Source organism: Ambystoma mexicanum, chromosome 4p (assembly GCF_040938575.1).
Source record: "Ambystoma mexicanum isolate Mex_15411 chromosome 4p, UKY_AmexF1_1, whole genome shotgun sequence".
NCBI lineage: Eukaryota > Metazoa > Chordata > Amphibia > Caudata > Ambystomatidae > Ambystoma > Ambystoma mexicanum.
The window spans coordinates 996,233,388-996,247,228 of NC_090927.1; the positions used below are offsets into that span (position 1 = coordinate 996,233,388).

Here is a 13,841-nt window from a genome sequence, read left to right on the forward strand (position 1 = left end):
AAGGCACAGGGGTTTCCTTCCCCAAGAGTTTAAATCTTCCAGTTTTTCAAAACAGCCCAATTCCTTGGGGCACTTCCCAGCTTTTTGGATATTGTTCCTTTTCACTAGTGCACATAAGCAGTTCAGTTTCTTAACTCTAAAAACACGTAAGAAATTGTTGTAAAACTCATGGTCCTTTATGGTTGTCAGTGGCTTTTCCATACAGAGGGCACTCTGTCTAGGCGCAGTTGTCGGACCACACAGTACACCCATTACAGGTCATGCAGCTGATACCCCTTCTTGGCTGCTTGCCCATCAACACTATGTCACTGCTTCAACTTGACACTATGCATTTGTTACTTTTTTTTTTTCCAATACAAAATTTTATTCGAATTTGTCAGGGGAACATACAATAGCATAAACATCATAGCATGTTGCCACCAGGTCTCAATATCACAGGTAGTCATTACAGTGATAACAGGGCCTTTCACCTCCCAGGCGTGCTAACTTGCCAATACTATGGAGTGATCAGTGTGGGTCAGTTGCCTCTTACAGTTTGAGTCTATGTAAGGCGCTCGGTCAGGCCTGGGTATTTCTCCGCATATTTCATGAAAGGCGCCCAAGTGTTCTGAAAGCACGCAATTATACCCTTGGCGCATGGCTGTGATTTTCTGACGCCACAATGTCCCTGCGTTTTGTCCACCAGACAGGCAATGACGGTTCTTCAGGGTTTTTCCAGAGCCGAGCTATGGAGAACATAGCAGCAGTAAGGACGTGGGTAGTTAATTTTGCAATCTGACCTATTAATGAGAATGTCCCCTCCTTAGTGTCCCCCAGCAATACAATGCCTGGGTCACATGGAATTCCCAATCCCGTAATTAGTTTAGTGTGTTCCAGCACTGCTCGCCAGAATTCTGTAGTTTTTGGGCATGCCCATAGTAGGTGAAACAGAGTACCAGTGTCTGCACATCCCCAGAGGGGATGGTAGATGGTAGACTAGATGGTATAGCCAGGTTACTTTTGCTCAACAGTTTGGGGGTTAAATAGAGCCGGTAACACACTTTATATCCCCATTCTCTGTTTCTGATACATTTGGTATTGCTATGCAGTCTTTCCAATATTCTGCCTCTGTCTTCATTTTCTATTGTGCGTCCCAGGTCCTTTTTCCACCTCAGCATGTATTTCTCCTTCCTGGAGGGATCTGTTTTGTCCAACAGGCGGTATACAGTGGAGATTTTACCCTTGGGAGCGGATGTGGTCACGGTCTTTTCTAGTGCAGTGAGTTCTCTCGCACCCTTTTCTCTAATCACCCTTTGTGACCTCCAGTGTCTTAGTTGTGTGTAGTGGAAGCGTTCGGTCTCTGGGACATTAAATTTAGTTTTACAATCTACGAATGTGAGAGGGACTCCATTATTCATAAAAGCACCAATTCTCTGCAAAGCACCCTCCATCCAGGTTGCAAAGCTGTTGGGAGGGATTCCAGGGGTGAAGTCGGGGTTATTCCAAATGGGGGTGAGTGGACCAATAGCGCCCGTACAACCCCACTTACGAGCTGCAAGCCTCCAGTTCAGTACTGTATTTTTAGTGGCTGTGAGGAGCCCAGAGGTAGCCAGAGTCTGTGTAGGTGGGTCATGTAGGAGAGAGGAGAGTGGTCCCGGGCACCATGCTTCCTAATTTGTTTCCAGCAAGGCTTGTCTACAGTGGTTTCCCAGGCGAATTCCTGAGAGCTGAGCAGCTTGCGGTATCTGGCCACATCTGGAACCCCCAGGCCACCCAAGACTCTGGAACGAATCATAATTTGCTTAGCAATGCACGGTTTCTTCCCTGTCCAGATAAATTTAATTATGCTTTTCTGCAGTTTCTTTAGCTCTCCTTCCGGGATGTTTATTGGAAGTGTTGCACAATGATAGATCATCCTTAGGACGATGTTCATTTTTACTGCGGTTATCCTCCCTAGCCAGAAGATTTCCTGTTTACCTCACTGTTCTAGATCACTGCCTAACTCCTTGAACAGTGCTGGGAGGTTGTGTTGGTTCAGGTGTTCGGGATTCCCAGGGATCTGCACTCCCAGGTATGCGATACTGGAGTCTGCCCAAGGGATGGGGATACCTGGAGCGAGTAACCCTCTTTATTTACGGGAGATGTTAATTGTCAGCGCAGCAGATTTAGTGTAATTCACCCTGAATCCTGAGACCGCCCCAAAGGCCACGATTTCCTCCCATAGCAGTCCCACTGATTTATCTATTTGCGTGATTTAAGGAGGACGTCGTCCGCGTACATGGCTGTTTTATATTCATGCTTACCCACTGCAAGGCCCTTTATATTAACATTTTGTCGCAGTTTACAGGCAAAAGGCTCCATTGACAGGGCGAATATAAGCGGGGATAGTGGACATCCCTGACGCGTGCCTTTCGTTATGCTAATCTTATCTGACCTCAACCTGTTAATTCTCAATTGTGTGGAGGGATTCCAGTAATTGGACATTGGCCAAGCTATAAAGTTAGGGCCAAACCCAAAATGAGAGCGAGTCTCCCTAATGCATCCCCAATCCAGTAGATCAAATGCTTTATGGGCATCTAGCGATATAACTGCCAGTTTGTCCCCTCTCCTGGTCGCAGATTCTATCAGGTCAATTGTGTGCCTAATATTGTCATGCATGCTTGTACCAGGGGAAAAAACCTGTCTAATCTCGGTCTATTAATTTTGGAAGGACTTTGCTCAACCTAGTAGCCAAAATCTTGGAGAAAAGCTTACCATCATTATTCATCAACGTAATTGGCCTAATGGAGGAACAAAGTTCTGGGTCTTTACCTGGTTTAGGGGTGAGTATGCTTAATGTCTCTGACATTGATGGGGTGCTAGTCTTTGTGGTGAGAAACAAGTTAAATAGAGTTGTAAGCTGTGGGGCCAGGATATGCAAATATGCCTTATAGAATTTGGCTGTAAACCCATCATGGCCTGGGCTGAATTTTTTAAAAAGATTTAATTGCTTCGGTCGGTTCCTCCTCTGGAATTGGTAGCTCTGGGGGGGGGGGGACAGGTAGTATCGTGGAGGGAAGGTCCAGCTGAGGTGTAAGTATTGCACTTGGATATTGTAGTGTGAAGGAAGTTGCATTTTCCTTGGGTGCGTTAGTCTGCTGAGCTAACCATATTACATATTACGTCCTTAGATGGTTGCATTAACAGCTAAGACTAACAGCTTATTCGAAGTGTGCACTAAATGCTGAAATAGACCTTTATAGATCAGTAATGCTTAGTAGCGCCTACATACCAAGCATAGTGAGCTGTATCGAAAGTGCAGGCATCAAAGGGGTAGAAGGTTCCATTCATAGCTTGCAAAGGCAGGGTAGAGGCCTAAGTTTAGTAGCTAATAGAGACCTGTATTTGAGTGCTTAAAGCATTATAGCACCTTAAATGGCCAGCCTTTTAGTATTAGCTAGCCGAGTGCAGCCCTGTAAAGCTTGCTCACTAGGGGTTAATGCAATGTATACTGCTTCAGCTTCCATTGGAATATTCTTTCTTTGCAACCGTGGCACTGCAGCCTCTCTAAACAAGCCCTCATTTGCATGAGACATTCCTGAATTTGCAGATGGGCTCTGAGGGGGGAGGAAGGACAGCCTTGGAGAGTTAGCAAGCTGTTTTTTTTTCTCCATCAGTAAACCTGTTTTGCACTATGACAGTTCTAGAATATTGCGTCATGCTGACTGACAGCACGAAGGAACAAGAATGCATGCACACATGACCCACGGGGGATTCTTCTGTGGACTCGCATCGAGCAAGTGCCCGGAGCTTGATGTGCCCCTGCGGTACCTTGTGGCGCTGTCACCTAAAGGGCTGGCTGAAGAATAACACCTGGTGATGGGCAGCAGTTCGTTTAAGATGATCAGGGTCCCCCAGCGCTAGATAAAAGGAACGTGAGGCTGTGTTCTAAGTACTTGTGATTTCTCTAACTTGCATTTTTATTATTCCCACTTGCTGCTAAAATTACTGTTTTTTCTTATATGTTGCTTTCTGTCAAATGCTAAGTTTTATGCTGAAGGTGTCATCTCTCCATGTGCAAGTTCATGGCTATTGGACCTGTTAGTGGGAGGTGTGCTATAGTGTGTGGGCTGGTCCCATGATGGTGCTTGCACCCCTTTCTACTACAGATGTCTCGTGTGATAGGGGCTCCCGCCATGATTTCCCTGTGGTGCTCCGTCATGATTTCCATTTTTTCGGACTCAGTGAATCGAATAGAACAGTCATCCCCCTTAAGTTTTAAAATGTTATTTCTGTTGTGGATCTTTTTTAGTTTGTATGCCAATATGTGATTGGCTTTATTCCCATTAATGTAGTAATATTGCTTGGTATACGCCAGGGCCCTGGCTGACCTATCTGCCCAATGCATTTCCAGGGCTAGCGTGGCTTTTTTAAGGTCCCTCTCTCCTTTCCTTGTTTGCCGTCTTTTGCCATTTGTTTCAAGGTCTGCAACTTCTGCTTTAAGTTTAGAGCCCTGGAGTCGCGTGAACCTCCTTTGTTCAGCGGTTGGGCTGATCAGCACCCCACAAATTACCGGCTTCGTGGCATCCCAAATCATATCTATGGGGGGGTCTCTAGTTGTATTCTCGTTGAATTAGTGGGTAAGGGCCTACCCCAACTCTTTTTTTTATGACTGCATCTAGGAGAGTAGAGTCTTGCAGTCTCAAGTATTTTTGGGGCAGGGCTAGGGGGTCCTGAATACGTAGTTCAGCCGTGACTGGGGCATGATCTGACAGTAGCCTTGTTTGGATTTCTACCTTCTCTAGACAGGGGAATAGGATACCTGGCATCAGTATCCAATCTATCCTAGAGAAGCCTTTGTGAGCCCATATTAGCTAGTCGCCAAATATCTATCGTCTCCGTTTCTCTAAGGAAGTTTGCAAGCCCCAGTGCTTGGGCGAAATCCGCTCTAGTAGGGGGAAGAGTTTTGTCTACTCGGAGGACCGGGACTATATTTGAAGCCCCCCTCCCCCCGATTAGGAGGTAACCCTCTGAAAATGTTAGAATCATTGGGATTAGGTCGAGCAGGAATCGAGCAGGAATCTCTCCTGCGCATTGTTCGGGAATAAGTGGCAGCTACGGTGAGTGGCTGTTCCATGAAGCGTTCCTTAACCAGGGGGAATCTGCCCTGGGGGTCCTTTTTCACTGTAATTTGGGCTAAGGGGACATTTTCACTGAGCCCGGAGGTGGTGAAGTAGGCTTTCTTGAACCTCTTAAACTTGATACACTCTTCATTGGCCTGGAGCAAATGGGTTGCATGTAGACATATGATGTCGCCTGAAAGTTGGCCTAGCCTCCGCTCTACTGACCTCCTTTTGCCCGGGAAATTAAGCCCCTGAACGTTCCATGTCAGCATTCGTATTTCGCGTTCAGTGCTAGACCCCATGATTCCCGTTGGTGTAGTTGCTTCCAGCAGTGCTTATAAAGAAATCCTCCTTGTGGCAGCAATAAGATTGCTTTGACCCTGTGTTTCACCTTGTAAATCTTGTGTTGATGTTGCGATTCCCCTCAGACCCCTGACTCCTCCTGAGTGTAAATTCCCACCATCCCATCCCTAATCCTTCCCCTCCCTCCTCCCCCTCCCCAACCCTCCATAATCCTGGTCGGGAGCAGCCCGAAACCAACGGGGTATCCAGCTCCAACCCGCCACCGACAAACTGAAGGCCAACGTGGCCTATTATAATCTTAACGACATAACTATGTAATGCAGGGGAAACAATAACCCAAGTTACCGGCTCCGTGTTAATTGTTGTTTCAGCCCAGTGGTCCCAGCACTGGGCTGCGTTTCTGGCCATCGGTACACCATCCCTTCCTCACTCTTTAATCCGGTGCAGTCAAGTCGATTAATTTGCCGTCGGTGTCTGGGTCGAGGCAGGAGTTTCTACGGAGTCATGCCAGTAGCCACTATTCACAAGTGCTCAAAACTTGCTTTTATTCCGTTCGGTATTCAAAAGTACTTCGAATTGGTTTAATTTCACTTGGTATTCAAAAGTACTTCTAATTGTTTTCACTTCGTTCAGTATTCAAAAACGATGTTCATTTCCAGCTTTGCTTATTCGCCTGCCAGCCCGGTGTTCCCCCTTCTTGGTACACACTGGTTGGAACGGACTGCTTCTCTGCAAGGTCTTCTGCCACCACATGTTCTCTTTCCCATGCAGTACCTCGCTCTTTCTCCCAGCGACTCTCCGTGGCTCCGCTCACCCAGCAATGCTCCTCCTGCGGCTCGGGACTCCTACAGCTGCTTTGCTCGGTCACGCTGGTCTCCCTCTTGCAGCCTGCCGCCCGTTTCCAGCCTCCTTCAGCTCTGCTCCCTGCTGCATAAACTCTTCATCCTTGAGCGGGTCTCGAGTGCTCCACTAGCTACACTGTTGATCCGGAGAGGTCTGCCTGCACAGAGCAGTCTGTAGCCTTGCTTCCACAGCTGACTCCAGTTCCAAAAGGATGTCAGCTCTTCAAGTTCCTGCCACCAGTATGAGTCGAGAAAAGACTAGACCACTCACTATTGAAACTGTAGTCCTACCTTCCTCTTGCTATCCTCCTCCTCGTCTCAAGAGACAGCTGAGGCTGGTATGTGTGTGCCTTAATAAAATGATGTGTCTCTCTAGTTGGTTTCTTCCTCGTCCCATTGCCAAACTGGTGTTTCTTAGGAAATGTTTTATGGGAAGAACAGGGAAAGGGTTGGCAAATAGCCTACAAAGGCTTCAGGAATAGAGGGTTAATTATGAAAAGGGAACGCGAGATACCATGTCTCACTTAAGGACATCCTCTCCCCACTCCCCAAATCTCCTACACCCAGGTGATCCTCCCTCGCATATCCACCCCCAGGGTCAGGATCCAAAAGCGATGGCCTTTACCTGGCCACCCGAGAGGATAAAGCAGGGGGAAAAGAAGTAAGGACGCCCTCAGGTTCCTCACATGTCCCTTATCCTGTTTGATGGTAAAGTCACTGAACTCAAACTAAGCATTCTCCCTTACTGGCTAAGTTGACAACTCTGGAAATGACATCACATGATAGAAATTAGACTTTGCATGAATTCATGTCATATAAAATTTGCTGTTGATGTGATTTTTCATACTGATTATTTGTCTTTGAAAATAATAGTTTTAAGGGAAATTACTCAAAACAGAAGAGGTTATGGCTGGAATGTTTAGAATTAATCTTAACCTCTGGCATAGCTCTGGACAACCCTCCGATACCATCGTACTTCAGCCTGCCCAGCCATTAGAGAAAGGGAACGAGACGTATGCAAATCTATCTTGTCCACACGCCAATAGGGGCAGTCCAGCCCGAACCACTTGGTCACATCCCTTCTGCATTAGTCCACAAGCAACCCCAGACATATATTGGCCTCATTGGGCATCATCAGTGAAGTGTATCTTGGGATCTTTTGCCTAGCTGGCAGACCCGTCCCACTCTGGGTGACCACATCAAAACAAAAGGTGATGGCTGGAAGGTTTCGAATTAATCTTAACTTCTATCATCGCTCTGGGCAACCCTCCACACCATGGTTGTTTGCCTGCCAAGCCATTGAAGAAAGGGGAAAGACCATATGTAAATCAGGCTTGGTCCCAACACAAAAGGTACAGTCCAGCCCGAAAGACTTGGTCACATCCCTTCTGCACGAGACCACAATCAGCCCCAGACATGTTTCAGCCTCATTGTGCATCATCATTGAGGTTTAGCTTGGGTCTCCAGGGAAATTACATACTGTGGTGTCTGATAATCATTTTATGTCCCCTAAAAAGGGCCTGCATTTCCTAATTTTGTTATAAATGGAGTTCCCCTGGCTGCACACATTTTAATTTTTGAGACACCTGGGAAGAGGTCTACCTTTCAACCACTGTTGGGCAATGCAATAGAAGAGATGTGGTCGCAGGGAGGCAGAATGATTCTCCCAGGATTATGTAGTGTATTATATGGGGTGACCGAGTTAGATCTAGATAAACTGACACCACAGAAACCAACTTAGTTGCATGCATGCTCTTTACAGTAATCTAGCCTCTAGAAAACAATGGCTCTGCTGGTGTCTGTGTCCACACCGCCATCCGATTTACTAAGCTACCTACTCCCCTAAAAAGCTATTCTTCTTCTAGGAGGTTTATTTATACAAGCAACTGACACTATTTTTCAAGAAAAGCATCATGTTTTGAAGACTCTAAGGATTATTCCATGCTTATTATTATTAATAATAATAATAATATTATTACTATGCAGTGTCACGAAGAAACGCGCAGTGACCATAGAACTTAACCTGTACTACGCTGTACATGAGACTTATCAAGGATTATTTATAAGATGGGCAGTGACCCACTGCATATGTAAACCAGAACCTATTGGAAGGAATAACAACTAACTCATGTAACAGCAAAATGACAATGGGATACTTATTAACCAAGGTTCCTAACATCCAAAGATTGTGAATTAACAATATCAGGATGTCGGGGTGTGGTCTGGCGGCGATGAAGATGGCTGCCTACCTCCGTATCTCCCGGCCAGGTTATACCAATTTTCATTACTGCAGTGCCCTAATAAGCATTTCTCACTCATTTTGCTTCTGTCTTACCTTGTGCTGCTGGCAGCGAAAGGCAGCTCTCCTTTTCTTCGTCTCCGAATGCATTTTGAGGCGTGTTTAGGGCCACCGGTTTTCGCTCCGGCTGCAGTAGCTTGCGGTGTCAGTCAACGCTGAGGAGAGGCTCAGCATACTTCCGGACACAACTTCTCACGTCGGAGACAGTTTGGGCCTTCTGCTTTTCCGACGCCACCTAATGGTCAAAATTCAATACATGGGCGTATATGGTTTCTTTTACTTACAGAGGTAACTTTATTTTCCTCAATAATATTACGCTGGAGAAGCTTTTGATAAACTGTTTGTGCTCGTGGAACTTTCCTCTGAGACTTCATTCCGAGTGAAACTGTTGTTGGCTGTAGGCATTTTCTCTCCCATACAAAGAATCCTTCATCTCTCCTATGGCCTCAACAGGAAGCAGTGTTAACATTTCGACAGGTAATAAGGAATCTCAAGGTGCTTCCCCCCCGAGCTGCTCATAAAAGACCAAAACGTGAGTTGACTCCTCCGCTTTCACCTACAGATGCTAGCATGGATATTTTATTACAAGAAATAAGGTTGCTTAAACCCTTCATAGGGGCCACAAATCAGAAGTTACAGCAATTGGATGACGGGTGGAGCGCATTTGAGAATAGAATGAAAGAGGTGGAGAGCAGAGCCCGTATTGTAGAAGATATATCCCCAAGAGCCTCTCTCTTAGAAAAAACTGTCAAGGACCTACAGAAGAACAATGGGGAGTTGGAGAATAGGGGGAGGCGTAACAACCTTCGTATTTCAGTCCTACCTAAGGGTTGTGAGGGAAATTATGCCATTTTGTTCCTTCAAAAAATGCTTCCACCTCCTTCACATTTCACCTGACACTGTCTTCAATATTCAGCGAGAACATCGTATTGGGCCTGTGAGAATCTCTAATTCAGCTCATCCCATGCCACGTAATCTAATTTTCCTATTGTTGGAATATACTCCACTACAGCTCATTACGACCAAGGCCAAAGAAAAGAATTCCCTCACTTGGCATGGCACCAGAATGTGGATCTCTCAAGATGTGGCGAAGCGGACTGCCTAGCATACGAAGGAATTTCTCACCTACTGCCCGGCTTTAAAGCAACTCAACGCTAGATATGGCCTCTATCATCTGTGTTCATTCAAGGTCGCCATCAATGAAAGAACTTCATTTTTTGATCAACCTGCAGATCTCAAGGCTTTTATCAGATCCCTTAAAAAGGAGAATATGGACACATTTCTACCTCTTTCCTCTTCTGCCTCTAGCACATGAGATCTCCAATGTGTTTTACATAATCTCATGCTCAGTTTTTCAGTTGCATTGCAGTTCTGTTTACAATTTTCTAAGTTCACGGGTGGCGATGCTGTCTGGATGGTCGCCTTCCCGTTGTATCTGTATTTGGTCCTTCTTGGTGTCACTTAGTCCTCCGTTATTGCTCTGTTTACCTCTTCTGTAAACTTGACGTCTTTATTTCATTCTATGTTTCTCTCTTCACTCAGCTCTTTGCTAGTTGCATCTTCCTCTGGACTCTGCTATATTAATGTCAAGTTTTTACATCTCCCCATCTCCCCTTTTGTTTCTACTCCTTATTTGTTGCCCACCCTATTATGGTGTACTCTTTATAGTTTGAATGTGCAGTTCTCTGGTTTTGTGCTTTTTCATCATTTGTCACTATCTCTTTTCTATGATGTTCACTCAATTCATTAATTGTTCCTGAGGTATTTTAATTGCATTTCGTTGTGTATCGTGGGATATTAAGGGTATAAATAACACAGTCCAGCGTTATAAAATCATCTTGCACCTCAAGAAATTCAATCCCTCTGTAGCCTGCATTCAAGAGACGCATCTGTCCTTAACAGAATCCATGAAACATATATCATTTTGGGTTCAGGAGGTTCTTTCTAGCCCTGCATTTGGGAAGAAAAATGGCGTGGGTATATTCATTAATGAAAATGTTCCCTACAAATTAGTAGATCAGGACACAGATAATGAGAGAAGATGGGTTTGGGTAAAACTGCAAATTGGACCCAATATAATATCTATTATGAACATTTATGGTCCAACGGCCACAGACCCAGGTTTTTGTGATACTATACAAAGACATATGTATTACAAATGGACCTTACCAACCTTATTGTGTGTGGTGATTTTAATAATGTTCTTGATCCATTTCTGGACAGGAAGTCTAAATGCATTTTTAAACGCTCCAAATCCCATTACTTATTTATCCCTTGTATATCTGAAATAGCCCCAATAGATACTTGGAGGCTTTTTCACCCTACTAATGCTAAATATACCTTTCACTCCTTTCTGCATGATGGAATTGCCCAAAAAGACAGAAAATAAAAAAAATGTATGGCATATTTGTCCGAATTCTGGCTATACGAAAATTTTGTATAGCCTAAAAATTCGAACAAATATGCCATACAAAACATTACAGTGAAGAAAGGCAGCGGGGGCTGCGGGAGTGTCCCCCGCACCCTTCTTCACTGTAATGTGAGCAGGGGTTGAAGAGGTGAAGGGAACCGGCGTCGCAGAGGGATGTTGGTGATGGTAGCACACAAGGAGGTGTGCCGCCCACAGGTAAGCAAGTGGGTGGGGCCAAGGGCATAGTCTGAAATGTTCAGGGGAGAGAAGACCAAGTTATTTTCAGAATAATAACTTTCAGTCTTTTGTCTCTCGATCATTTCAGTTTTGGTCTTCAAACCCAAATCCCAGCATGACACTCTCTCACGTTTAGATTATATTTTTGCTGCTAAATCCTTATGTACAATTACTGACTCTCAAATTTCCAACATTACTATCTCGGATCATGCCCCAGTTATAACCACATTTGATTTTCTTGATATTCAGAAGCACTCTGCCAGATGGTGATTTAATAATATACTATTCCAAGACAAGCAATTTACACAGTTACTACATTCATGCTGCAGTTCTTCGGTGATAATAAGGATGAGGACTCGTCAATGCCTAACAACTGGGATGCTTTTAAGGCAGCATTTAGAGGTGACGTCATTGCTTATAGGAGTAAAAGGAAAAAAGGAGTATAAAAAGGACCTTGATGCATTATTCTGTTCACTCAAAGCCGAGAAACAATACTATGTATTCCCTTCTCAAACAGGACATCATAATGTTTTGTCCTTTCTCATTCAAATCAATAAGAAGCTGTCAGAACTCTCCTTCAATGGAAACAGTTGTCGAGTAATTAAACCTGTAGTGTAGGAGAAAAGTTCTTCCTACTAATGTACCCCTCTGGATGTAAGAATAAAACATAGAGGAGTCAATTATTCAAAAGATTGGACACAACACGAGACACCAAAGGCTGCAAGGAAACAAAAGACAAAGTATCACTTGAACAACAATCAATCAACTAAGCAAATGCAATAGCCCAACAAAGCAAAAGCTGACTGTAAGTAACATAGTAGAGGATCACTGAAGGGTCAGCGTATCAGGATGCACGGTGTATGGTTTCAACAAGGTAAGGTGTTCTATAATGATATAGAACGGGCATAAATTAAAGATTGGGACTGGGGCAAGAATGCTGAAGTTGCTAGATGGTTTACTGTGCTGGAGATCCTTGATAGTTTGGGAACGATAGATCCGGGTTCCTCTGTGCAAGAGAACAATCCGTAGATTGACTGCCCGACAGCACGAGGATGTCTTCTTAATGTGATTGCAGTCTTTAGTCCCAGTAGAATATCCAAGCCCGGCGGCACGAGGATGCCTAATGGTATCCAAGTACACCTACAGAAGTCTCTAGTCCATGTACTACTAAGGGCAAGGATGAGGCACAGTCCGTGTGACACACGGCAGGCGAGTCAACCGAAGTGGGAAAGTTCCAGGAAGCAATATGGCAATCCGTGAACCGGTCCGGCGTGGAACCAGGCGGCAAGGTAGAGAGGAGGCGAAGCAAGTAGGATCATTACCAAGTAATCACCAAACAGACCAGAGATGAGATGAGACAAGGCAAAGTCCAGAAAGCAGAAGCAAGGTCGACAACATAAACAGTAGAATTCACAGGAACGCAGAACAAAGCTCACTGTACGTAATTCAGAAGCACTGAAGAGTGAGCGTGCAGTGCTTTAGTCTACAAATTCATGTGACCACATAGCCCGTCGTTCTCCGCATGGGAGGTGTAAACCTATGCTTGTTTAAGGGACGCCAATGTTCCATGGCAACTTCCAACCACCATGAAACAGGGCTGTACATTGCACATTGATCTCTCATTAATGCGGGAGCATGTGCCTCGGCACTTTGTGCAAAACGAGGAGCGTAGTGTAACCTGATCATGAAGAGTAGGTTTCATTGTGACTGTGGCTGCCTAACTCAAAGCCCGAAAGGAGAAGACCTTTATCTTGCATATTAAAAAGATGGTGCTACTGTCACCAAACCTAATGACATTCTGGATGTATTTAAAACATTTTGCTAAAATGTATATTCCCAGAGTATGGATATTGCATCAGGAAATCTAGATTCTTGTTTCCAACATATTAAAAGGGATTCATACTCAGACATTGATCTCAATGACCTAGATGCTCTGATCACTGTTTATGAAATCACTTGTGCGATATCTGCCTTACAAACAGGTGAGGGCCCTGGTCCGGATGGGCTATCCATTGAATTCTTTGAACACTTCTCGAATTCTCTATCCCCTAAGCTAGAGGCGTTGTTTTCTTGTTTTGCTAATAGGCATTGTTCTTCTGGAGCGTTTACTGAGGCATTATTAGTTATTTTCCCGAAGGCACCAAAAAACTCTCATCTCATAAAGAATTATAGACCTATTGCTTTAATTAATGTGGAGTACAAGATCTTTGCCACTGTCCTGGAAAACGGAATCAAATATTTTCTTCCTAAAAGAATCAAATCTTAGCAGGTAGCATATGTGAGAGGGAGGGATATTTCCACAAATGCAAGATTTTTATTTAATATTATGCAACTGATTGGGAAAAATTAAATAGACCAACATGGATAAGCTACAATTGCCCTGGATGCCGAAAATGCCTTTGATCGTGTTAGTTGGGACTATCTCTTTCAGGCCCTACATTGGTATGGGTGTGGTGATGGTTTTGTGTCCCTTGTGAAAGCATTATATTCTGATCCTAAATCCTCCATCTTTATCAATGATCAATCGTCAACTTTTTTCCCCTCTAATAAGGGGTACGAGGCAAGGCTATCCCCTATCCCCAATTTTATATGTACTATCTCTTGAACCATTACTTGAGTGATTTAGAAATTACACATGTATCACTGGTATAGGTTGGGGTAAATTTGGG

General features: G+C 44.4%; 1 protein-coding gene across 3 annotated transcripts in view; it reads left to right on the forward strand.

Moving 5' to 3' along the window:
- ATG5 (autophagy related 5) overlaps positions 1-13,841 on the forward strand; it is a 1,002,579-nt gene that overhangs the window by 188,780 nt on the left and 799,958 nt on the right. The gene's annotated exons all lie outside the window — the stretch shown is intronic.